We start from the raw sequence: 25,066 nt of genomic DNA, 5'->3' as shown, positions 1-25,066 counted from the left end.
CTAATACTCTTATATTGCTCAAATCAGTAACCGCTAGTAAAACTCCTGCTTTTCTCATGGCCCAAATAGTTCACAGTAGCACTATACATAATCATAATACAAGGGCGTCTAGTGAGGGGCATTTTGTACTCCCTTGTCCCAGGAAGAATGATTTGCGGAAATCTTGTATTTATATATCTTTATCGCTCTGGAATAACCTGCCTTTAATTCTCACCAGTATTGAAAGTAAACAGGTTTTTAAAAAAGAGTAATATTTTATCTGAGTCTTTAAATTAGTTTGCTCATTGATGATTTTTTTGGTTTTATATTGTGTAGTTATATTTATATGGTAATTATTATTCTGTGACTGTAAATTGTTTGCTTGTTTTCTTTTTGATGCTTTTATTTTTTTCTGTATTGTGTAGTTATAATTATATGCTTTTACTTGTAATTGTATTGAATTGTGGACCCCAGGAAGACTAGTGGGTTGTTGAGGCAACCAGCTAATGGGGATCCTTAATACAAATCTAAATCTAATCATGTTTATTGTGTGTATGTCCTATAATCATGTTTATTGTGTGTATGTCCTATAATAATGTTTGTGTGTATATCATATAATCATGTTTATTGTGTGTATGTCCTATAATAATGTTTGTGTGTATATCATATAATCATGTTTATTGTGTGTATGTCCTATAATCATGTTTATTGTGTGTATGTCCTATAATCATGTTCATTGTGTGTATGTGCTATAATCATGTTTATTGTGTGTATGTCCTATAATCATGTTTATTGTGTGTATGTCCTATAATAATGTTTGTGTGTATGTCCTATAATCATGTTTATTGTGTGTATGTCCTATAATCATGTTTATTGTGTGTATGTCCTATAATCATGTTCATTGTGTGTATGTCCTATAATAATGTTTGTGTGTCTATCCTATAATCATGTTTATTGTGTGTATGTCCTATAATCATGTTCATTGTGTGTATGTCCTATAATAATGTTTGTGTGTCTATCCTATAATCATGTTTATTGTGTGTATGTCCTATAATCATGTTTATTGTGTGTATGTCATATAATAATGTTTGTGTGTATATCATATAATCATGTTTATTGTGTGTATGTCCTATAATCATGTTTATTGTGTGTATGTCCTATAATTATGTTTATTGTGTGTATGTCCTATAATAATGTTTGTGTGTATATCATATAATCATGTTTATTGTGTGTATGTCCTATAATCATGTTTATTGTGTGTATGTCCTATAATCATGTTTATTGTGTGTATGTCCTATAATCATGTTTATTGTGTGTATGTCCTATAATCATGTTCATTGTGTGTATGTGCTATAATCATGTTTATTGTGTGTATGTCCTATAATCATGTTTATTGTGTGTATGTCCTATAATAATGTTTGTGTGTATGTCCTATAATCATGTTTATTGTGTGTATGTCCTATAATCATGTTTATTGTGTGTATGTCCTATAATCATGTTCATTGTGTGTATGTCCTATAATAATGTTTGTGTGTCTATCCTATAATCATGTTTATTGTGTGTATGTCCTATAATCATGTTCATTGTGTGTATGTCCTATAATAATGTTTGTGTGTCTATCCTATAATCATGTTTATTGTGTGTATGTCCTATAATCATGTTTATTGTGTGTATGTCATATAATAATGTTTGTGTGTATATCATATAATCATGTTTATTGTGTGTATGTCCTATAATCATGTTTATTGTGTGTATGTCCTATAATTATGTTTATTGTGTGTATGTCCTATAATAATGTTTGTGTGTATATCATATAATCATGTTTATTGTGTGTATGTCCTATAATCATGTTTATTGTGTGTATGTCCTATAATCATGTTTATTGTGTGTATGTCCTATAATCATGTTTATTGTGTGTATGTCATATAATGTTTGTGTGTATGTCCTATAATCATGTTTATTGTGTGTATGTCCTATAATCATGTTTATTGTGTGTATGTCCTATAATCATGTTCATTGTGTGTATGTCCTATAATCATGTTCATTGTGTATATGTCCTATAATCATGTTTATTGTGTGTATGTCCTATAATCATGTTTATTGTGTATATGTCCTATAATCATGTTTATTGTGTGTATGTCCTATAATCATGTTTATTGTGTGTATGTCCTATAATCATGTTTATTGTGTGTATGTCCTATAATCATGTTCATTGTGTGTATGTCCTATAATCATGTTTATTGTGTGTATGTCCTATAATCATGTTTATTGTGTGTATGTCCTATAATCATGTTCATTGTGTGTATGTCCTATAATCATGTTTATTGTGTGTATGTCCTATAATCATGTTTATTGTGTGTATGTCCTATAATCATGTTGCTCTATAAAAACACCATAGTTGAAGGTCAGTTATTTTCATGTTGCTGCTGACATTTAAACGTGTCCTCTTAAACCAGGACACTTTATTTCAATGAGATTTAATTGGACTTTTCTTATATTAATTTCAAGGCTTTTAATTGTTTTCTTGTCTCAAAACTCCTCTTAGGTTGAGATCCTATAATACAAAACCTACTTTTCTTTCTTCTTGGTACCTGTTTTTGTGTATTTGGATTCAGAAATTATTTTTTTAGAATGCTTTTTGATCAGAAACGATACAGTTAGTTGAAAATTCAGTGCATAAAAATTCAGTAAAAAAAGGCAGTGCTGAAAAATGTGCTGCTTGAAAAAGCAAGACTCACTTCCGTTAAAAGAGTAAAAGCATGGAGCCTGTCTCAGAAGCAGCCAATGAGGTGTCAAGTTTGAAGTCACGTGACACGGCTCTTGCAAAACAGCAGAAAAAAGGCAGTTAACTTTGCTAGCTGGGGATAATACAACATCATTAACATTTAAATGGTTCAAATGTGCACTTTTGAGTGACATAGGAGTTAGTAGGTGTCATGACATGCAGTTGAAGTGACTGTGGTACACAATGTGACCAGCAGATGGTGCTGGATAATGATGTTCAAGTAAAGACACAAGCGCTGTTTCAACCCTCTGCGCATCCACTCGGCGCAGACGTGATCCCATGTACAAATATCGCCACATGCTAATTTAGCCGCTATCAAAACAACATTTCAACAACTAAAAATAGGAACTTGCTAGTAAATAAAGCCACGTTTCCACTGCTGGTTCAATGGTGTCGATGATGTTTTAACGTTTAGGGGACGTGCTGTCATGAAATCAATCAAACATATTCCAACGTCACTACTCCATAGGTACCGGAAGACTACGTCACTTCCTGGACTTACAATTGTTTTTACAAAGCTGCTTTTGAAACCTCACATTCTGTGATATTTGAATATTGTATTCATGTTTTGTATAAAAACTAGCTTAAAAGGGAAGAAGAATATAAACATGAACAAGGGGTAGGTGTAAAAAATCAGGGAGTATTATGGCCACAATTTCAATCACTTTCACTCTTCAGTCATTGCAATGAATGACGTAAGGGGGCGCCACTGACTCCCATCATGTCATTTATTTTTTTAAATGTTGATTTTTTTTTTTTTTTAACAAGCCACTTACTTATTTTTAAATGATCAGCATGTCATCTTTTATGTGACATTGTTATTCAAATAAAGATGACAAAAAAGAAAACTATGTTAGTGACAACATGCAGGAACATAAGTGACGTAAAACAAGTAAAAAGGAAGTGACGTTGTCTTTGCACACGCGTGCATTGATCATGTCTTCCTGAACCGACCGTGCAGGGATTCTAAAACTGTGGTACGTGTACCACTAGTGGTACGCAGGCATCACCTAGTGGTACGCCAAATATTATTTCATTATTTAAGTACAGTGTTTTATTTTCCTACATGCAAACACAGTGTTACTGTTCAAACTGTGTGTAATGTTAGAGTAACTAAAAATATTAAATATACTTGTTAAATAACGTGTCTTCTTTGTTTTTAATGAATAATTAAGGCCTACTACGCTACTGTATTTTAATGCTGTTCATGATGGTGGTACCTGGAGATCCAAATATTTTCTGAGGTGGTACTTGGTGGAAAAAGTTTGACAACTACTGACGTAGTGACATTGTAAACTACATTGGCAGACACCATTTTGTTATACCCAATACATCGCGCTTCCAACTTTTATCTTAGCTCAGGAATGCATGGGGGAAGGGTTGGAGATAAGCGGGAAACTCTTAGTTAGGAAAAGTAAACACACTCTAAGTAAGGCCAGACATTAGTCTGAATATGATGCATCTAGCAAAGTGAGACAGGCAGAAGAAACAAAGCAATACAGCAGAAACACGTCAGAAAAATACTTAAAGATGAATCTTAAACCAAAACAAGAACCACGAAAATGTTGATTTTTGCTATTACATCATCAGTAAGCCAACCTTTTGCCCAGGAATCACAGGATATAGATTCACAATACAAGCACCATGTTTGCACCAAAACACACACACACACACACACACACACACACACACACACACACACACACACACACACACACACACACACACACACACACACACACACACACACACACACACACACACACACACACACACACACACACACACACACACACACACACACACGTGGCACAATAACACATAGTAGCATAAATCAAAGCTAGAACAAAATAAGTGTCATGACCTGTCATAGTAGATCAGACCTTGTTGTGGTTTGTGTTGTAATGTTCATGATTGCTGCTCACATGCTTAGTATGTATTACACGTGACACATCCTCCTGCTGCAACGTGACATTCATGCATGACATCACTCCCGGAGAGGCAGGAATAAAGTAAATATTGCATGTTTTCATTTAGGACAAACACAAAGATTGTAACTTGGATTAGTGGTTTGAAAATAGTAACTCTTTACTTGTTACTGAAAAAGGAGGTCATATCAGAGCATTGCGTTACTAAGTAACACGTTACCAGCATCACTGGATGTGCCCCAGTATCAGGGGCGGACTAATCCACAGTCCTAGGAGAACTTTATTCAAAGTACTAGAACAAGACTGCAGTTCCTGTGAGGAGCCAGGTCACATGTATACTTCCATTTGATGTCATCGACCCTTGTCTGAAAGTTGGACCATGAAAATTGCTGAATGTCATCGTATCAAATAGGACACAGATGGTGCTATATCTCTCTTACACAGTATCAGTCACTTTACAATTTTGGGGCCCAGTTGCTCACCAAAATACTGACCCCCCCACTTGGTTACAACTTCTTCACAACTCCCCAAGATAGGAGACACTCAGCATCAATCAATCAATCAATAAATGTTTATTTATATAGCCCTAAATCACAAGTGTCTCAAAGGGCTGTACAAGCCACAACGACATCCTCGGTACAGAGCCCACATACGGGCAAGGAAAACTCACCCCAGTGGGACGTCAATGTGAATGACTATGAGAAACCTTGGAGAGGACCGCATATGTGGGTAACCCCCCCCCCCTCTAGGGGAGACCGAAAGCAATTGATGTCGAGTGGGTCTGACATAATATTGTGAAAGTCCAACCCATCAGCGAAAGTCCAGTCCATAGTGGGGCCAGCAGGAACCATCCCGAGCGGAGACGGGTCAGCAGCGTAGAGATGTCCCCATCTGATGGACAGGCTAGCAGTCCACCCCGGGTTGGGAGCAGAGTAGAAAAGAAAAGAAAAGAAACGGCAGATCAACTGGTCTAAAAAGGGAGTCTATTTAAAGGCTAGAGTATACAAATGAGTTTTAAGATGAGACTTAAATGCTTCTACTGAGGTAGCATCTCTAACTTTTACCGGGAGGGCATTCCATAGTATTGGAGCCCGAATAGAAAACGCTCTATAGCCCGCAGACTTTTTTTGGGCTCTGGGAATCACTAATAAGCCGGAGTTCTTTGAACGCAGATTTCTTGTCGGGACATATGGTACAATACAATCGGCAAGATAGGCAGGAGCTTGACGTGTAGTATTTTATACGTAAGTAGTAAAACCTTAAAGTCGCATCATAGGTGCACAGGAAGCCAGTGCAGGTGAGCCAGTATAGGCGTAATATGATCAAACTTTCTTGTTTTTGTCAAAAGTCTGGCAGCCGCATTTTGTACCAACTGTAATCTTTTAATGCTAGACATAGGGAGACCCGAAAATAATACGTTACAGTAATCGAGACGAGATGTAACGAACGCATGAATAATGATCTCAGCGTCGCTAGTGGACAAAATGGAGCGAATTTTAGCGATATTACGGAGATGAAAGAAGGCCGTTTTAGTAACACTCTTAATGTGTGACTCAACGAGAGAGTTGGGTCGAAGATAATACCCAGATTCTTTACCGAGTCGCCTTGTGTAATTGTTTGGTTGTCAAATGTTAAGGTGGTATTATTAAATAGATGTCGGTGTTGAGCAGGACCGATAATCAGCATGTCACCTAGCGGCAGCATGTAAATACTAAAGAGTGCAGGGCCAAGAACCGAACCCTGGGGAACTCCGCACGTTACCTTAACACAGTCCGAGGTCACATTGTTATGGGAGACACACTGCATCCTGTCAGTAAGATACGAGTTAAACCAAGACAAGGCTAAGTCTGACATCCCAATACGCGTTTTGATACGCTCTAATAAAATATTATGATCAACAGTATCGAAAGCGGCGCTAAGATCAAGAAGCAGCAACATAAATGAAGCATCAGAATCCATCGTTAGCAATAGATCATTAGTCATTTTTGCGAGGGCTGTCTCCGTAGAGTGATTTGCCCTGAAACCGGATTGAAAAGGTTCACAGAGATTGTTAGACGCTAAGTGTTCATTTAGCTGCTGTGCTACAATTTTTTCGAGGATTTTCGAGATAAACGGAAGGTGGGACACCGGCCGGTAGTTTACCAGGAGATCAGGATCGAGGTTAGGTCTTTTGAGTAGAGGATGAATAACCGCTTTTTTGAATGCTAGGGGAACAGTGCCAGAGGAAAGTGATAAGTTTATAATATTTAACACTGATGGACCTAATAAAACAAAAAGCTCCTTGATAAGTTTCCCAGGAATTGGGTCAAGTAAACATGTTGTTTGTTTTGTCCCATTTACACATTTTAACAATTCCTCTAATGTTACTTCATCAAAGAGAGAGACTATTTTGGAGGGCAGTGTCCGTCGTATATACAGTCGTATCTGTGTTAATAGAACCCAGTTGTAGCTGAGATGCATTGTCTTTAATCTCTTTTCTAATGACTTCAATTTTCTTAATAAAGAAATTCATAAAGTCATCTGACGAGTGGGTGGAGCTACTGGGAGGAGTCCCTTGTTGGGTTAGCGATGCTACTGTACTAAACAGAAATTTAGGATCATTTTTGTTGAGGTGGATGAGATTTGAGTAATGTTTAGCTTTAACTGAGGTAATCATGCGTTTATAAGTTATTAAACTATCACTCCATGCTTGATGGAAAACCTCAAGTTTAGTCGCACGCCATTTGCGTTCCAGCTTTCTACATGATAATTTATGGGCTTTAGTTTCTTCTGTAAACCATGGGGTACGCCTTTCAGGGGCCCTTTTTAGCTTTAGCGGTGCTACACTATCAATGGTGTTGCGTAGGGCGTCGTTAAAGTTGTTAGTGAGGTTATCAATAGAGCCCACATAATTTGGGAATAGTGCCATTACCGAAGGCAGTAGGTCAGTAAGAGTCGTCGTTGTGGCAGCATTAATGTTGCGGCTACGATAGTAGTTATTATTATTAGTTTGTTGACACTGAGTCAGAACTTCGAATTTTATAAGGTAATGATCGGACATTACTTTAGTGTACGGGAGTATCGTAACTTTAGAGGTGGTGACACCCCTGACAAGCACTAGATCTATCGTATTACCGTTGCGATGCGTGGGTTCATTTATTATTTGTGTAAGACCACAGCTATCAATTATAGTCTGGAGCGCCACGCATGGAGGGTCCGATGGGGTATTCATATGGATATTAAAGTCCCCCATTATGATTATATTGTCGGCGTGCGTCACTAGATCAGCAACAAACTCTGAGAATTCACTGATGAAGTCCGAATAGGGCCCAGGGGGGCGGTAGATAACAGCCAGGTGGAGAGGCAGAAGTGTGACAAACCTCAAAGTGAGCACCTCAAACGAGTTATATTTATTATTTAGGTTAGGTGTAAGATTGTAGTTTTCATTGTATATTAGTGCGACACCCCCTTCCCCTTTTAAGAGGAGGGGCAGCATGTGCATTGGTATAGTTAGGAGGAGATGCCTCATTTAGCGCAAAAAAATCGTCTGGTTTGAGCCAGGTCTCGGCGAGACTAACGATGTCAAGTTTGTTGTCTCTAATGACTTCATTAACTAACAACGTTTTGGAAGATAATGATCTTATGTTTAAAAAGCCCATATTATAGGTAGTGGGCTGTTTTGAGGATTGTTTGTTGAAATTATCCGAAGTAGCAATATTAATAATGTTGCGTTTATTATGCGTAGTGCACTTTAAATAGTTTCGACCATATCTAGGAATTGATACGACGGGAATTTGCCGATTGTTTGCTAGACATTGCGATAAACTGAACGCATCATAGTTAGCCACCTCAGTAGATTGCATGTCTGCCTCTGACACGGTCACAAAAGAAAAAACATTATGTGAGTTGTGTTTTATTCTAAGAGAATTGCTATGTGTGCAGGGATTATCCAGCCTGGCGCCGGCTAGTTCTAGTTTAAATGGATTCTTACCCGGACACTCCACGCTTCTTTGGTTAGCTTTTCCCTTTGTTGTTAGCCCCGCTCGGCATCCCCGCTTCTGCTTCCGCTCACACCGCTTACGTCGCCTCCATTGGCGGTCCCCGCTAGTACTTGACTCCGCTGCTACAAAGGCCGCTCGATGTAGCCCGCAAAGTATTCCCATGCTAGCGAGGAGGTCCACCGTACATGCATCTTTCAGTCTATAAGGACCCGATCCATCCACATCCAGAATTGTCTGTCGGTCGTATGTGATCACAGAGTGTTCACGCTTTGAGCCAGCCATGAAATTGACAGAAATGACGGGTGTTTTTTGCCAAATCGCTCTACACTCCCAAGAGCGTCTTCAAGCTGCTGCATATCAATGCGCCGCCATCTCGTTATATATATATATATATATATATATATATATATATATATATATATATATATATATATATATATATATATATATATATATATATATATATATATATATATATATATATACACACACACACACACACAATCATATAAGCATATTTAAGTCAAGTTAATAAGTCTTACACAGCAGAAGTGTGACAGAAGTCATGTGGTCTAGTGGTTAGAGTGTCCGCCCTGAGACTGGAAAGTCATGAGTTCAAACCTCAGCCGAGTCATACCAAAAACTATAAAAATGGGAGCCATTTCCTCCCTGCTTGGCAGTCAGCATCAAGGGTTGGAATTGGGGGTTAAATCACCAAAAATGATTCCCGGGTGCGGCACCGCTGCTGCTCACTGCTCCCCTCACCTCCCAGGGGGTGAACAAGGAGATGGGTCAAACGCAGAGGACAAATTTCACCACACCGTGTATGTGTGTGTGTGTGTGTGTGACTATCATTGGTACTTTAACTTTAACTTTACTGAGCCAAAAGTTGCGTTACTACAAGCGAGTGTCATTATTCAGGGTTGCAGCACCCGGAGGAGGTCAGGTCAAAAGATGAGGCACTCCTCCCTTGGAGAAGCCAAACCTTCAGTTGTATATTCCTACCCCCTGTCTGCGTGTGTGTGCTGGGTCAGGAGTGTACATCCTGACCATAAAAGGGGGGTTTGTGTGTAAGTGGCTGAAAAACAACAGATGCTGATCATATCTTAGATGTTTACATCCAGCTAAACATTCAGTCCAGGGGTGTCAAACTCATTTTAGATGGGGGGCCACATGGAGAAACATCTACTCCCAAGTGGGCCGGACTGGTAAAATCACGGCATGATAACTTCAAAACAAAGACAACTTCAGTGTCATGATCCGTTACCCGGGCCATGACATGATTTATGTTTGGTAGTTTTTCTGTTTTAGTCTGTTCCCTAGGTGCACCCTTTCCTTGTTTTCTGTTGGTTTCCATGGGCACTGATTCTCCTCACCTGTCTTAGTTTAGCAATTAGTGTTCCCACCAGGTGTTCTGGTTCATCACTCCCCTTTATAGTTTCCTGTCACCCAGCAGTAGTTGCTGGGTCAATGTTTGCTATAGGCAACAGTTACGTTCTCCTGGTTTTTTCTCCTCGCTGTAGTGATTTTTGTACCTACTAGCTTTCTTCGTTTTTTCACCCTTGGTGACATTTTGGTTTTGTTTGGCTCCACGCTTGCTAGCGTCCTCAGTTTTGTATTTTTGTCCTGCGTTTAATTTATTAAAAGACTTCATCTTACCTCCACGCTACTCCTGCTTGTCTTCTGCCTTGGAAGGAACGCAACCAGCGCAGCTAACATTCAGATTGTTTTATTTGTTTAAAAATAGAACAAGCGCATTCTGAAAATGTACAAATCATAATGTTGTTGGGGTTTTTTTTACACTTAAATGTTGCAATTAATAGTATTCTACTTTTATTTGTCCTTATTTATACTTTCTGAATAAATGATGTGATAATGTTCATCAGTCAACTCATTGGTGTTCATTTTCAATCTATATCTAAAATTAAAGCTGCAAGCAGCGTTGGTCGGGCCCGCATATTTGGCTGGTCCTAGTCCTAAGTGTCCAAAAACTTTTGTCTACTGTTAGTCCTAAGTGTCCTAATACTTTTGTCCAGTGTTAGTCCTTAGTGTCCCAATACTTTTGTCCAGTGTTAGTCATTAGTGTCCCAATACTTTTGTCCAGTGTTAGTCATTAGTGTCCCAATACTTTTGTCTAGGTGTCCCAATACCTTTGTCTACTGTTAGTCCTTAGTATCCCAATACTTTTGTCCATTGTTAGTCCTTAGTGTCCCAATACTTTAGTCCAGTGTTAGTCCTTAGTGTCCCAATACTTTTGTCCAGTGTTAGTCATTAGTGTCCCAATACTTTTGTCCAGTGTTAGTCATTAGTGTCCCAATACTTTTGTCTAGGTGTCCCAATACCTTTGTCTACTGTTAGTCCTTAGTATCCCAATACTTTTGTCCATTGTTAGTCCTTAGTGTCCCAATACTTTAGTCCAGTGTAAGTCCTTAGTGTCCCAATACTTTTGTCCAGTGTTAGTCCTTAGTGTCCCAATACTTTTGTCTAGGTGTCCCAATACTTTTGTCTAGTGTTAGTCCTTAGTGTCCCAATACTTTTGTCTAGGTGTCCCAATACTTTTGTCTAGTGTTAGTCCTTAGTGTCCCAAACATTTTGTCCAGTGTTAGTCCTTAGTGTCCCAATACTTTTGTCTAGGTGTCCCAATACTTTTGTCTAGTGTTATTCCTTAGTGTCCCAATACTTTTGTCCAGTGTTAGTCCTTAGTGTCCCAATACTTTAGTCCAGTGTAAGTCTTAAGTGTCCCAATACTTTTGTCTAGGTGTCCCAATACTTTTGTCTAGGTGTCCCAATACTTTTATCTAGTGTTAGTCCTTAGTGTCCCAATACTTTTGTCTAGGTGTCCCAATACTTTTGTCTAGTGTTAGTCCTTAGTGTCCCAAACATTTTGTCCAGTGTTAGTCCTTAGTGTCCCAATACTTTTGTCTAGGTGTCCCAATACTTTTGTCTAGTGTTAGTCCTTAGTGTCCCAATACTTTTGTCCAGTGTTAGTCCTTAGTGTCCCAATACTTTAGTCCAGTGTAAGTCTTAAGTGTCCCAATACTTTTGTCTAAGTGTCCCAATACTTTTGTCTAGTGTTAGTCCTTAGTGTCCCAATACTTTTGTCCAGTGTTAGTCCTTAGTGTCCCAATACTTTAGTCCAGTGTTAGTCCTTAGTGTCCCAATACTTTTGTCCAGTGTTAGTCCTTTGTGTCCCAATACTTTAGTCCAGTGTAATTCCTAAGTGTCCCAATACTTTTGTCCAGTGTAAGTCCTTAGTGTCCCAATACTTTTGTCCAGTGTTAGTCCTTAGTGTCCCAATACTTTTGTCTAGGTGTCCCAATACTTTTGTCTAGTGTTAGTCCTTAGTGTCCCAATACTTTTGTCCAGTGTTAGTCCTTAGTGTCCCAATACTTTTGTCCAGTGTTAGTCCTTAGTGCCCCAATACTTTTGTCCAGTGTTAGTCCTTAGTGTCCCAATACTTTAGTCCAGTGTAAGTCCTAAGTGTCCCAATACTTTTGTCTAGGTGTCCCAATACTTTTGTGTTGTTAGTCCTTAGTGTCCCAATACTTTTGTCCAGTGTTAGTCCTTAGTGTCCCAATACTTTAGTCCAGTGTAAGTCCTAAGTGTCCCAATACTTTTGTCCAGTGTTAGGCTCTGAATTTGCTCATTGCTATTTTTATGTTTTTGTGCATTACTTGTTGCCGTCATCATTAAAGGAACAGGTTACTCATCAGTTACTCAGTACTTGAGTAGTTTTTTCACAACATACTTTTTACTTTTACTCAAGTAAATATTTGGGTGACTACTCCTTACTTTTACTTGAGTAATAATTCTCTAAAGTAACAGTACTCTTACTTGAGTACAATTTCTGTCTACTCTACCCACCTCTGCTAAAATGGAGACAGGATGTTATCTGTCTGCTAAGCCAGTGCTTTTAACCACTGTGCCTTTTTTAAATACATTTTATTAGTAGGCAGGTTTGAGTCCCTTTCCTCACATCATTTAGACTGTTTTATTACTCCACCGACAGTACTGCTGTCACTTTTTGGTGTGGGTTTTATACCACACGTAATATTTGTGTACGGTAGAATATTGGACACACTAGTCCAGGGGTCGGCAACCCGCATGCGGCTCTTTGATCACTCTGATGCGGCTCAGCTGTTGAACATCATTAATGACAATTTAATTAAAATGTATTTGATTTTAGTTCATTCATTTTCAAAATGTAATTCTATGTTGTCATTCAGATGGTCAATAAAATAATGGCGAAAGGTTGAAATCACCGTCAGTTTGGTTGGTTACTGGACGAGCTGGAAAGCACATATTCTGATCTCCTGTTGCACAACAAAGTCTGGTGGCTGTCCAGAGGCCAGATGCTGAAACGCTTTGGAAGAAGTGAAAAGCTTTCTGGGCAGCAAAGGGCTCACATATCCTGTGTTGGAACAGCCAGAGTGGCTGGAAAAGCTCCACTTCATGGTAGACATGACACGCTAAACACAGCTCTTCAGGGGAAAGGACACACAGCCCTGCACATGTTGGAGGAGGTAAGTTGACAGTGCTTGCCAGAGATTTACAGAAAGGTACAATGTCACACTTCCCCAATTTGAGTGAGTTCCAAAAAGCTCACATTGTGAATTTAGAGTATTTACATTCAATGCAAACATGGTTTGGGAAAGGATTCAGTGAGTTCAGAGAGGAAAAAAACACATGATCCTTCCCTGTCACTCCATCCATCCCTGTTGAATATGACAGCATTTCCAGGTGTGAGTCCACCTGATGTTGAGATGGAACTGGCTGACAAAGACATGTGGCTGTCCAAGTTAACAGTTGAATATGACAGCATTTCCAGGTGTGAGTCCACCTGATCTTGAGATGGAACTGGCTGACAAAGACATGTGGCTGTCCAAGTTAACAGTTGAATATGACAACATTTCCAGGTGTGAGTCCACCTGATCTTGAGATGGAACTGGCTGACAAAGACATGTGGCTGTCCAAGTTAACAGTTGAATATGACAGCATTTCCAGGTGTGAGTCCACCTGATCTTGAGATGGAACTGGCTGACAAAGACATGTGGCTGTCCAAGTTAACAGTTGAATATGACAGCATTTCCAGGTGTGAGTCCACCTGATCTTGAGATGGAACTGGCTGACAAAGACATGTGGCTGTCCAAGTTAACAGTTGAATATGACAGCATTTCCAGGTGTGAGTCCACCTGATCTTGAGATGGAACTGGCTGACAAAGACATGTGTCTGTCCAAGTTAACAGTTGAATATGACAGCATTTCCAGGTGTGAGTCCACCTGATCTTGAGATGGAACTGGCTGACAAAGACATTTGGCTGTCCAAGTTAACAGTTGAATATGACAGCATTTCCAGGTGTGAGTCCACCTGATCTTGAGATGGAACTGGCTGACAAAGACATGTGGCTGTCCAAGTTAACAGTTGAATATGACAGCATTTCCAGGTGTGAGTCCACCTGATCTTGAGATGGAACTGGCTGACAAAGACATGTGGCTGTCCAAGTTAACAGTTGAATATGACAGCATTTCCAGGTGTGAGTCCACCTGATCTTGAGATGGAACTGGCTGACAAAGACATTTGGCTGTCCAAGTTAACAGTTGAATATGACAGCATTTCCAGGTGTGAGTCCACCTGATGTTGAGATGGAACTGGCTGACAAAGACATGTGGCTGTCCAAGTTAACAGTTGAATATGACAGCATTTCCAGGTGTGAGTCCACCTGATGTTGAGATGGAACTGGCTGACAAAGACATTTGGCTGTCCAAGTTAACAGTTGAATATGACAGCATTTCCAGGTGTGAGTCCACCTGATGTTGAGATGGAACTGGCTGACAAAGACATTTGGCTGTCCAAGTTAACAGTTGAATATGACAGCATTTCCAGGTGTGAGTCCACCTGATGTTGAGATGGAACTGGCTGACAAAGACATGTGGCTGTCCAAGTTAACAGTTGAATATGACAGCATTTCCAGGTGTGAGTCCACCTGATGTTGAGATGGAACTGGCTGACAAAGACATTTGGCTGTCCAAGTAAACAGTTGAATATGACAGCATTTCCAGGTGTGAGTCCACCTGATCTTGAGATGGAACTGGCTGACAAAGACATGTGGCTGTCCAAGTTAACAGTTGAATATGACAGCATTTCCAGGTGTGAGTCCACCTGATGTTGAGATGGAACTGGCTGACAAAGACATTTGGCTGTCCAAGTTAACAGTTGAATATGACAGCATTTCCAGGTGTGAGTCCACCTGATGTTGAGATGGAACTGGCTGACAAAGACATTTGGCTGTCCAAGTTAACAGTTGAATATGACAGCATTTCCAGGTGTGAGTCCACCTGATCTTGAGATGGAACTGGCTGACAAAGACATTTGGCTGTCCAAATTAACAGTTGAATATGACAGCATTTCCAGGTGTGAGTCCACCTGATGTTGAGATGGAACTGGCTGACAAAGACATTTGGCTGTCCAAGTTAACAGTTGAATATGACAGCATTTCCAGGTGTGAGTCCACCTGATGTTGAGATGGAACTGGCTGACAAAGACATTTGGCTGTCCAAGTTAACAGTTGAATATGACAGCATTTCCAGGTGTGAGTCCACCTGATGTTGAGATGGAACTGGCTGACAAAGAAATGTGGCTGTCCAAGTTAACAGTTGAATATGACAGCATTTCCAGGTGTGAGTCCACCTGATGTTGAGATGGAACTGGCTGACAAAGACATTTGGCTGTCCAAGTTAACAGTTGAATATGACAGCATTTCCAGGTGTGAGTCCACCTGATCTTGAGATGGAACTGGCTGACAAAGACATTTGGCTGTCCAAGTTAACAGTTGAATATGACAGCATTTCCAGGTGTGAGTCCACCTGATCTTGAGATGGAACTGGCTGACAAAGACATTTGGCTGTCCAAATTAACAGTTGAATATGACAGCATTTCCAGGTGTGAGTCCACCTGATGTTGAGATGGAACTGGCTGACAAAGACATGTGGCTGTCCAAGTTAACAGTTGAATATGACAGCATTTCCAGGTGTGAGTCCACCTGATCTTGAGATGGAACTGGCTGACAAAGACATGTGGCTGTCCAAGTTAACAGTTGAATATGACAGCATTTCCAGGTGTGAGTCCACCTGATCTTGAGATGGAACTGGCTGACAAAGACATGTGGCTGTCCAAGTTAACAGTTGAATATGACAGCATTTCCAGGTGTGAGTCCACCTGATCTTGAGATGGAACTGGCTGACAAAGACACGTGGCTGTCCAAGTTAACAGTTGAATATGACAGCATTTCCAGGTGTGAGTCCACCTGATGTTGAGATGGAACTGGCTGACAAAGACATGTGGCTGTCCAAGTTAACAGTTGAATATGACAGCATTTCCAGGTGTGAGTCCACCTGATCTTGAGATGGAACTGCCTGACAAAGACATGTGGCTGTCCAAATTAACAGTTGAATATGACAGCATTTCCAGGTGTGAGTCCACCTGATCTTGAGATGGAACTGGCTGACAAAGACATTTGGCTGTCCAAGTTAACAGTTGAATATGACAGCATTTCCAGGTGTGAGTCCACCTGATGTTGAGATGGAACTGGCTGACAAAGACATGTGGCTGTCCAAGTTAACAGTTGAATATGACAGCATTTCCAGGTGTGAGTCCACCTGATCTTGAGATGGAACTGGCTGACAAAGACATGTGGCTGTCCAAGTTAACAGTTGAATATGACAGCATTTCCAGGTGTGAGTCCACCTGATCTTGAGATGGAACTGGCTGACAAAGACATGTGGCTGTCCAAGTTAACAGTTGAATATGACAGCATTTCCAGGTGTGAGTCCACCTGATCTTGAGATGGAACTGGCTGACAAAGACATGTGGCTGTCCAAGTTAACAGTTGAATATGACAGCATTTCCAGGTGTGAGTCCACCTGATGTTGAGATGGAACTGGCTGACAAAGACATGTGGCTGTCCAAGTTAACAGTTGAATATGACAGCATTTCCAGGTGTGAGTCCACCTGATCTTGAGATGGAACTGGCTGACAAAGACATTTGGCTGTCCAAGTTAACAGTTGAATATGACAGCATTTCCAGGTGTGAGTCCACCTGATGTTGAGATGGAACTGGCTGACAAAGACATTTGGCTGTCCAAGTTAACAGTTGAATATGACAGCATTTCCAGGTGTGAGTCCACCTGATGTTGAGATGGAACTGGCTGACAAAGACATGTGGCTGTCCAAGTTAACAGTTGAATATGACAGCATTTCCAGGTGTGAGTCCACCTGATGTTGAGATGGAACTGGCTGACAAAGACATTTGGCTGTCCAAGTTAACAGTTGAATATGACAGCATTTCCAGGTGTGAGTCCACCTGATCTTGAGATGGAACTGGCTGACAAAGACATGTGGCTGTCCAAGTTAACAGTTGAATATGACAGCATTTCCAGGTGTGAGTCCACCTGATCTTGAGATGGAACTGGCTGACAAAGACACGTGGCTGTCCAAGTTAACAGTTGAATATGACAGCATTTCCAGGTGTGAGTCCACCTGATGTTGAGATGGAACTGGCTGACAAAGACATGTGGCTGTCCAAGTTAACAGTTGAATATGACAGCATTTCCAGGTGTGAGTCCACCTGATCTTGAGATGGAACTGCCTGACAAAGACATGTGGCTGTCCAAATTAACAGTTGAATATGACAGCATTTCCAGGTGTGAGTCCACCTGATCTTGAGATGGAACTGGCTGACAAAGACATTTGGCTGTCCAAGTTAACAGTTGAATATGACAGCATTTCCAGGTGTGAGTCCACCTGATGTTGAGATGGAACTGGCTGACAAAGACATGTGGCTGTCCAAGTTAACAGTTGAATATGACAGCATTTCCAGGTGTGAGTCCACCTGATGTTGAGATGGAACTGGCTGACAAAGACATTTGGCTGTCCAAGTTAACAGTTGAATATGACAGCATTTCCAGGTGTGAGTCCACCTGATGTTGAGATGGAACTGGCTGACAAAGACATTTGGCTGTCCAAGTTAACAGTTGAATATGACAGCATTTCCAGGTGTGAGTCCACCTGATGTTGAGATGGAACTGGCTGACAAAGACATGTGGCTGTCCAAGTTAACAGTTGAATATGACAGCATTTCCAGGTGTGAGTCCACCTGATGTTGAGATGGAACTGGCTGACAAAGACATTTGGCTGTCCAAGTAAACAGTTGAATATGACAGCATTTCCAGGTGTGAGTCCACCTGATCTTGAGATGGAACTGGCTGACAAAGACATGTGGCTGTCCAAGTTAACAGTTGAATATGACAGCATTTCCAGGTGTGAGTCCACCTGATGTTGAGATGGAACTGGCTGACAAAGACATTTGGCTGTCCAAGTTAACAGTTGAATATGACAGCATTTCCAGGTGTGAGTCCACCTGATGTTGAGATGGAACTGGCTGACAAAGACATTTGGCTGTCCAAGTTAACAGTTGAATATGACAGCATTTCCAGGTGTGAGTCCACCTGATCTTGAGATGGAACTGGCTGACAAAGACATTTGGCTGTCCAAATTAACAGTTGAATATGACAGCATTTCCAGGTGTGAGTCCACCTGATGTTGAGATGGAACTGGCTGACAAAGACATTTGGCTGTCCAAGTTAACAGTTGAATATGACAGCATTTCCAGGTGTGAGTCCACCTGATGTTGAGATGGAACTGGCTGACAAAGACATTTGGCTGTCCAAGTTAACAGTTGAATATGACAGCATTTCCAGGTGTGAGTCCACCTGATGTTGAGATGGAACTGGCTGACAAAGAAATGTGGCTGTCCAAGTTAACAGTTGAATATGACAGCATTTCCAGGTGTGAGTCCACCTGATGTTGAGATGGAACTGGCTGACAAAGACATTTGGCTGTCCAAGTTAACAGTTGAATATGACAGCATTTCCAGGTGTGAGTCCACCTGATCTTGAGATGGAACTGGCTGACAAAGACATTTGGCTGTCCAAGTTAACAGTTGAATATGACAGCATTTCCAGGTGTGAGTCCACCTGATCTTGAGATGGAACTGGCTGACAAAGACATTTGGCTGTCCAAATTAACAGTTGAATATGACAGCATTTCCAGGTGTGAGTCCACCTGATGTTGAGATGGAACTGGCTGACAAAGACATGTGGCTGTCCAAGTTAACAGTTGAATATGACAGCATTTCCAGGTGTGAGTCCACCTGATCTTGAGATGGAACTGGCTGACAAAGACATGTGGCTGTCCAAGTTAACAGTTGAATATGACAGCATTTCCAGGTGTGAGTCCACCTGATCTTGAGATGGAACTGGCTGACAAAGACATGTGGCTGTCCAAGTTAACAGTTGAATATGACAGCATTTCCAGGTGTGAGTCCACCTGATCTTGAGATGGAACTGGCTGACAAAGACACGTGGCTGTCCAAGTTAACAGTTGAATATGACAGCATTTCCAGGTGTGAGTCCACCTGATGTTGAGATGGAACTGGCTGACAAAGACATGTGGCTGTCCAAGTTAACAGTTGAATATGACAGCATTTCCAGGTGTGAGTCCACCTGATCTTGAGATGGAACTGCCTGACAAAGACATGTGGCTGTCCAAATTAACAGTTGAATATGACAGCATTTCCAGGTGTGAGTCCACCTGATCTTGAGATGGAACTGGCTGACAAAGACATTTGGCTGTCCAAGTTAACAGTTGAATATGACAGCATTTCCAGGTGTGAGTCCACCTGATGTTGAGATGGAACTGGCTGACAAAGACATGTGGCTGTCCAAGTTAACAGTTGAATATGACAGCATTTCCAGGTGTGAGTCCACCTGATCTTGAGATGGAACTGGCTGACAAAGACATGTGGCTGTCCAAGTTAACAGTTGAATATGACAGCATTTCCAGGTGTGAGTCCACCTGATCTTGAGATGGAACTGGCTGACAAAGACATGTGGCTGTCCAAGTTAACAGTTGAATATGACAGCATTTCCAGGTGTGAGTCCACCTGATCTTGAGATGGAACTGGCTGACAAAGACATGTGGCTGTCCAAGTTAACAGTTGAATATGACAGCATTTCCAGGTGTGAGTCCACCTGATGTTGAGATGGAACTGGCTGACAAAGACATGTGGCTGTCCAAGTTAACAGTTGAATATGACAGCATTTCCAGGTGTGAGTCCACCTGATCTTGAGATGGAACTGGCTGACAAAGACATTTGGCTGTCCAAGTTAACAGTTGAATATGACAGCATTTCCAGGTGTGAGTCCACCTGATGTTGAGATGGAACTGGCTGACAAAGACATTTGGCTGTCCAAGTTAACAGTTGAATATGACAGCATTTCCAGGTGTGAGTCCACCTGATGTTGAGATGGAACTGGCTGACAAAGACATGTGGCTGTCCAAGTTAACAGTTGAATATGACAGCATTTCCAGGTGTGAGTCCACCTGATGTTGAGATGGAACTGGCTGACAAAGACATTTGGCTGTCCAAGTTAACAGTTGAATATGACAGCATTTCCAGGTGTGAGTCCACCTGATCTTGAGATGGAACTGGCTGACAAAGACATGTGGCTGTCCAAGTTAACAGTTGAATATGACAGCATTTCCAGGTGTGAGTCCACCTGATCTTGAGATGGAACTGGCTGACAAAGACACGTGGCTGTCCAAGTTAACAGTTGAATATGACAGCATTTCCAGGTGTGAGTCCACCTGATGTTGAGATGGAACTGGCTGACAAAGACATGTGGCTGTCCAAGTTAACAGTTGAATATGACAGCATTTCCAGGTGTGAGTCCACCTGATCTTGAGATGGAACTGCCTGACAAAGACATGTGGCTGTCCAAATTAACAGTTGAATATGACAGCATTTCCAGGTGTGAGTCCACCTGATCTTGAGATGGAACTGGCTGACAAAGACATTTGGCTGTCCAAGTTAACAGTTGAATATGACAGCATTTCCAGGTGTGAGTCCACCTGATGTTGAGATGGAACTGGCTGACAAAGACATGTGGCTGTCCAAGTTAACAGTTAAATATGACAGCATTTCCAGGTGTGAGTCCACCTGATCTTGAGATGGAACTGGCTGACAAAGACATGTGGCTGTCCAAGTTAACAGTTGAATATGACAGCATTTCCAGGTGTGAGTCCACCTGATCTTGAGATGGAACTGGCTGACAAAGACATGTGGCTGTCCAAGTTAACAGTTGAATATGACAGCATTTCCAGGTGTGAGTCCACCTGATCTTGAGATGGAACTGGCTGACAAAGACATGTGGCTGTCCAAGTTAACAGTTGAATATGACAGCATTTCCAGGTGTGAGTCCACCTGATCTTGAGATGGAACTGGCTGACAAAGACATGTGGCTGTCCAAGTTAACAGTTGAATATGACAGCATTTCCAGGTGTGAGTCCACCTGATCTTGAGATGGAACTGGCTGACAAAGACATTTGGCTGTCCAAGTTAACAGTTGAATATGACAGCATTTCCAGGTGTGAGTCCACCTGATGTTGAGATGGAACTGGCTGACAAAGACATTTGGCTGTCCAAGTTAACAGTTGAATATGACAGCATTTCCAGGTGTGAGTCCACCTGATGTTGAGATGGAACTGGCTGACAAAGACATGTGGCTGTCCAAGTTAACAGTTGAATATGACAGCATTTCCAGGTGTGAGTCCACCTGATGTTGAGATGGAACTGGCTGACAAAGACATTTGGCTGTCCAAGTTAACAGTTGAATATGACAGCATTTCCAGGTGTGAGTCCACCTGATCTTGAGATGGAACTGGCTGACAAAGACATTTGGCTGTCCAAGTTAACAGTTGAATATGACAGCATTTCCAGGTGTGAGTCCACCTGATCTTGAGATGGAACTGGCTGACAAAGACATTTGGCTGTCCAAATTAACAGTTGAATATGACAGCATTTCCAGGTGTGAGTCCACCTGATGTTGAGATGGAACTGGCTGACAAAGACATGTGGCTGTCCAAGTTAACAGTTGAATATGACAGCATTTCCAGGTGTGAGTCCACCTGATCTTGAGATGGAACTGGCTGACAAAGACATGTGGCTGTCCAAATTAACAGTTGAATATGACAGCATTTCCAGGTGTGAGTCCACCTGATCTTGAGATGGAACTGGCTGACAAAGACATGTGTCTGTCCAAGTTAACAGTTGAATATGACAGCATTTCCAGGTGTGAGTCCACCTGATCTTGAGATGGAACTGGCTGACAAAGACATGTGGCTGTCCAAGTTAACAGTTGAATATGACAGCATTTCCAGGTGTGAGTCCAACTGATCTTGAGATGGAACTGGCTGACAAAGACATGTGGCTGTCCAAGTTAACAGTTGAATATGACAGCATTTCCAGGTGTGAGTCCACCTGATCTTGAGATGGAACTGGCTGACAAAGACATGTGGCTGTCCAAGTTAACAGTTGAATATGACAGCATTTCCAGGTGTGAGTCCACCTGATCTTGAGATGGAACTGGCTGACAAAGACATGTGGCTGTCCAAGTTAACAGTTGAATATGACAGCATTTCCAGGTGTGAGTCCACCTGATCTTGAGATGGAACTGGCTGACAAAGACATGTGGCTGTCCAAGTTAACAGTTGAATATGACAGCATTTCCAGGTGTGAGTCCACCTGATGTTGAGATGGAACTGGATGATAAAGACATTTGGCTGTCCAAGTTAACAGTTGAATATGACAGCATTTCCAGGTGTGAGTCCACCTGATCTTGAGATGGAACTGGCTGACAAAGACATGTGGCTGTCCAAGTTAACAGTTGAATATGACAGCATTTCCAGGTGTGAGTCCACCTGATGTTGAGATGGAACTGGATGATAAAGACATGTGGCTGTCCAAGTTAACAGTTGAATATGACAGCATTTCCAGGTGTGAGTCCACCTGATCTTGAGATGGAACTGGCTGACAAAGACATGTGGCTGTCCAAATTAACAGCGGACCTTCATGCCAGAAGGTCGTTCTTGCTCAGAGTCACAAATGGTGTGATATTGAAAACCTCCCCAAACCAGACAAACTTGTGTTCAAAACTTGGAACGCTCTCCCCGACTTTTATGTGAACATGAAAAAGTATGCACTTGGAGTCCTGTCGATGTTTGGATCCACATATGTATGTGAGCAGGTGTGAACTTTATTCCAAACACGCCTCACAGATGAGAGCCACCTGGTGTGTGTGTGACAATCATTGCTACTTCAACTTCAACTTACAATCCAGTGTGAAGATAAAGGTGACGTCATACTGGAGACACTGAAATCTCATTGACCAAGTATGATCAATATTTTAATTTCCTATCATTTTGCATATATTCACATGTTTGAATTGTTCAGTGAAATAGACATGTTATTATTCAGGTTGGCAGCTGACTGCAGGGCGCCAGTAAAAGGATGACGGCACAGAGAGAGAGGACGGCATTTTTGCTTCTCTGCCAGTGGATCATTTAAGTTCGATGTTTTGTTTTTTCTTTTCTACAAGGAGGACTTAAATAGACATGAAGTATTTTACTTAACCTTCAACCCGACGTCTTTTACGGAGTTAAAAACGTTTTGTTGCATGCAGAAATGTTATTTCATTTTCTCTGCAGTCGTTCATTGATTTCATAAATGTAACCCATAATAGTTTGTTTATACATAGCACAAAGCAAAACAAAACTTTGTATGCAGTGTTATTTCATTTTACATTTCAAAAGAGTTTTGTGGCTCCCATTGTTTTCTTTCATTTATGAAACGGGTCAAAATGGCTCTTTGAGTGGTAAAGGTTGCCGACCCCTGGACTAGACCAACAAGCTCTGACTTGTGATTTTGCAAGAATCTCAATAAATGTGACATGTTGATAGGGAACACAATCTAAAACTAGGTTAGTAGATTACACTTTTACCACTAATTTAAAAGGTATGGCTATTTTCATGCAAAAAAGAACTAAGTGTTACATCCTCTGTCCTAAAACAATTAGAGCTCCAAAATTGAGGTATCACTGCATTTTTAAAAATTATTTTCATCGATCCCTTGAGTGTGTGCAGTTTGGAAAATGGAGCTGAGGGTTCAAAAGCACTGTTAAGGGCTTGTCCGGGAATTGAACCCGGGACCTCTCGCACCCTAAGCGAGAATCATACCACTAGACCAACAAGCCCCAAAAAATCAAGTTTCCTCAAAAATTCTCATGAATTGTGAGATTTTAACAGGGAATTCATCCTGAAACTGGGTTAGTATATTGCACTGTTACCACTAATTTAAAGGTATGGCCATTTTCCTGCAAAAAAGAACTAAGGGTTACAAGCTCTTTCGTAAAAAATTAGAGCTCATAAATTGAGGTCCCACTGTATTTGATTTTATACATTTTCATTGATCCCTTGAGTGTGTGCATTTTAGAAAATTGAGCTATGAGTTCAAAAGCACCGTTAAGCTTATCTGGGAATTGAACCCGGGACCTCTCGCACCCTAAGCAAGAATCATACCACTAGACCACTAAGACCCACAAAAAATTTGTTCAACAAAAAATCTCATGAATTGTGAGATTTTAACAGGGAAATCATTCTGAAACTGGGTTAGTATATTACACTTTTACCACTAATTTAAAGGTATGGCTATTTTCCTGCAAAAAAGAACTAAGGGTTACATCCTCTGTCCTAAAACAATTAGAGCTCGTAAATTGAACTACCACTGTATTTGATTTTATATTTTTCTTTGATCCCTTGGGTGTGTGTCGTTTGGAAAATTAAGCTAAGAGTTTTAAATCACTGTTAAGGGCTTGTCTGGGAATTGAACCCAGGACCTCTCGCACCCTAAGCGAGAATCATACCACTAGACCAACAAGCCCTATGGCAAATGTCACCAAATTCTCAAAAAAGTTTATATTTTATCTGGTGAAACAACCTGTAACTGCACTTTTATTAACAACAATTTTGATTCAGTCCAATTTTCATGCATAAATGAACAAGAGCTTTTTCAGTAATTGAACCCCAGACCTCAGGCGAGAATCATACGACTAGACCAACAAGCTCTGACTTGTGATTTTGCAAGAATCTCAATAAATGTGACATGTTGATAGGGAACACAATCTACAACTAGGTTAGTATATTACACTTTTACCACTAATTTAAAGGTATGGCTATTTTCCTGCAAAAAAGAACTAAGGGTTACATCCTCTGTCCTAAAGCAATTAGAGCTCGTAAATTGAGCTACCACTGTATTTGATTTTATATTTTTCATTGATCCCTTGATTGTGTGCCGTTTGGAAAATTAAGCTAAGAGTTTTAAATCACTGTTAAGGGCTTGTCTGGGAATTGAACCCGGGACCTCTCGCACCCTAAGCGAGAATCATACCACTAGACCAACAAGCCCTGAAAAATATAATTTTAGATAAAAATCTCATGAATC

General features: G+C 40.8%; 2 protein-coding genes and 3 non-coding genes across 8 annotated transcripts in view; 1 reads left to right on the top strand and 4 right to left on the bottom strand.

Moving 5' to 3' along the window:
• LOC133636330 (zinc finger protein 25-like) overlaps positions 1-25,066 on the top strand; it is a 1,044,419-nt gene that overhangs the window by 47,240 nt on the left and 972,113 nt on the right. The window lies entirely within an intron of this gene.
• LOC133636332 (zinc finger protein 25-like) overlaps positions 1-25,066 on the bottom strand; it is a 341,291-nt gene that overhangs the window by 116,224 nt on the left and 200,001 nt on the right. The gene's annotated exons all lie outside the window — the stretch shown is intronic.
• trnap-agg (transfer RNA proline (anticodon AGG)) lies at positions 23,748-23,819 on the bottom strand. Its single transcript has one exon. It is a non-coding gene; the product is annotated as a tRNA-Pro (tRNA).
• On the bottom strand, positions 24,434-24,505 carry trnap-agg (transfer RNA proline (anticodon AGG)). The gene has a single exon. It is a non-coding gene; the product is annotated as a tRNA-Pro (tRNA).
• Positions 24,958-25,029, bottom strand: trnap-agg (transfer RNA proline (anticodon AGG)). The gene has a single exon. It is a non-coding gene; the product is annotated as a tRNA-Pro (tRNA).

The sequence above is a fragment of the Entelurus aequoreus genome, linkage group LG20 (genome assembly GCF_033978785.1).
Source record: "Entelurus aequoreus isolate RoL-2023_Sb linkage group LG20, RoL_Eaeq_v1.1, whole genome shotgun sequence".
In the NCBI taxonomy this organism is placed as follows: domain Eukaryota; kingdom Metazoa; phylum Chordata; class Actinopteri; order Syngnathiformes; family Syngnathidae; genus Entelurus; species Entelurus aequoreus.
The sequence above is the reverse complement of the archived record's forward strand: the minus strand, read 5'-3'. Positions and strand labels throughout refer to the sequence as shown.